Here is a 2,434-nt window from a genome sequence, read left to right as displayed (position 1 = left end):
AATCGTTAGTCGTGGGCATTTGCAAGTATTGTCTTTTGAAACAAGCCCTTTTTAAAAAAAAACCACTTGAAGAGCAATAAAGAAGTGGTTACTACAATATATTGTGCAGATGACAAATCCACACTTCCACATTTTTTTTTTAATTCATGCAACCTAATATTATACAATCAGGCTTTTGTGACAAAGAAAAAAGTTCCCAGCATCATACACAAATTGTTTTTGCTCAAATATTTGTTTCACAGCACTTTTTCAAAGTTTGTATGTTCTGTGAAAGGTTAATGATAAACTCTTAATGATTTTGACACAGGTATAAAAAGTGTTAAAAGCATAAATAAAACTGCTTCATAAATATGAATGGGGAAAATAACACATCTTACTACACTGTATATATAATATGTGATTTTTAAAGTGTATAGCAAACTAAGTTAATAAATTATTTCAACCATGCAAAAAATAAAAATAAATAAAACAGCAGGATACTACTACATACCTACTACAATGGCTAAAAATGACTGACCATACGAAGTATTGGCAAGGTTTTAGAGCCACTGTAATCCTCATACACTGCTGTTGGGAATATAAATGCTACAATTGCTCAGAAAACGATTTCAATATTTCTTAAAAATTAAACATACGCTTATCTTAGCAGCAATTTCACTCGTAGGCAGTAACCCTAAAGAAATAAAAGCTTATGTCCATACAAACACTTATAAGTGAGTGCTCATAATAGCTGAACATAGTAATCATAAAAAACAAAATCTGCTGAAATCGGTTTGGCTCAGTGGTAGAGCGTCAGTCTGCGGACTGAAGGGGCCCAGGTTCGATTCAGGTCAAGGGCATGTACATTGGTTGTGGGCACATCCCCAGTAGGGGGTGTTCAAGAGGCAGCTGGTCGATGTTTCTCTCTCATTGATGTTTATACCTCTCTATCTGTCTCCCTTCCTTTCTGTAAAAAATCAATAAAATATATATTTTTTAAAATCTATGAATAGGAGACAGGATAAGTTGTGGCATAGAATACTGCTCAACAATTAATAGCAATGGACTGATAAATGCAACACATGGATGAATCTCAAAATAAATATGATGAAAAATAAATAAGTAAGTATTCAGGGGAGATACCAAGATGGCGGCCTAGGTAAGCACCTAAGCTGCCGCCTCACACAACAATTTCAAAACAACTAAAAGACAGAACGGACTTCATCCAAAACCACTGAAAGTTGGCTGAGTGGGAAATCTACAAGTAGAAAGAAGGAGAGAGGCTCACGGATCAGGGGAACTGCAAAGCGCTGAAGTAGGGAGACGTGCGCACAGAGAGGAAGGGCAGCCGAGCGCCTGGCTGATGGGAGGGGAAAGGAAACCCCAGGCTCTACTGAACCCCAGTTCCGACTGCACTAACCCCCAAACCTGGCCGAAACCCGATGGACTCAGGCTCATAGGGGTGGAATCTGGATTGTAAAGAAGACACCCAGAGACTCAGAGACTGGGAGACTTGGGAGAGCCAGGAGCAGCAGCTCGGGAGTGAGAACACGCAGAAAGTTCTGACCAGACTGAGAGACCAGGGAGCTGGAGCCAGAGCATGAGAGTGAGTGCGTGCAGAGAGGTCTGACCACAGATTTTGCCACAGCTGCTCCATAGCAGAAGGAGTTGGAAGCTCCAGACTAGAGACCCGACCCAATTTCAGGTGAGTTCCTGGGGCACCCAAGCTCTTGCAAGGGGAATCTGGACTGTCAGGCGGAAACCTAGGGGATCCGTGGAATGCAGAGGTCTGAGGCTAGCACACAAGGGTAGGGCTGACGGGAAGCCAAGACTATTGGCTTAGCCTTGAGACTCCGCCCCATCCATGCTGAGCACAGAGGCTTTTGCAATTTTCCAAGTTTGATCCTATAAGACTTTCTCTGATACAGAAGGTATTGGAGTAGACACAGCTGATACTCACAGCCAATTGGCCTGGAGGTCAATTCCTCCCAGTGATACCAACAACAATCAAGACTTAACTACAACAAGGTTGTACATGCACTCCACAAAGGGGAGCACCAAGAGTATCTACCTCAGGTAACTGGGGAGGCTGACCCACTGGGACATATAGGACACCAAACACACAAAGCCATCCTATCAATTAGGGGTGTCGAACTCAATCAGAGAAGGGGCCAAAATCTAAAATCCAGCCTAAATCGCGGGCCGAATGGTTTACTGAACAGTCATAAACTGTCATTGTGATGGAAATGCAGCGGAGTGCAGTGATGACAGCGCGGTGCGGGCCACATTGCAAGGCCTGGCGGGACGGATTTGGCCCGCCGGCCTTGTGTTTGACACATGTGCTAGTATCAATTCAGGGAAACCGTGCAGGTACAAAAGATGCTAAAGAAGTCTGCCATTTAGTAATAAACTTGCCAACCATTCAGCAGCAGCAGCTCTGACATTTCCAGGCCAA

Source organism: Pipistrellus kuhlii, unplaced genomic scaffold (genome assembly GCF_014108245.1).
Source record: "Pipistrellus kuhlii isolate mPipKuh1 unplaced genomic scaffold, mPipKuh1.p scaffold_m20_p_2, whole genome shotgun sequence".
NCBI classification, from domain to species: domain Eukaryota; kingdom Metazoa; phylum Chordata; class Mammalia; order Chiroptera; family Vespertilionidae; genus Pipistrellus; species Pipistrellus kuhlii.
The sequence above is the reverse complement of the archived record's forward strand: the minus strand, read 5'-3'. Positions refer to the sequence as shown.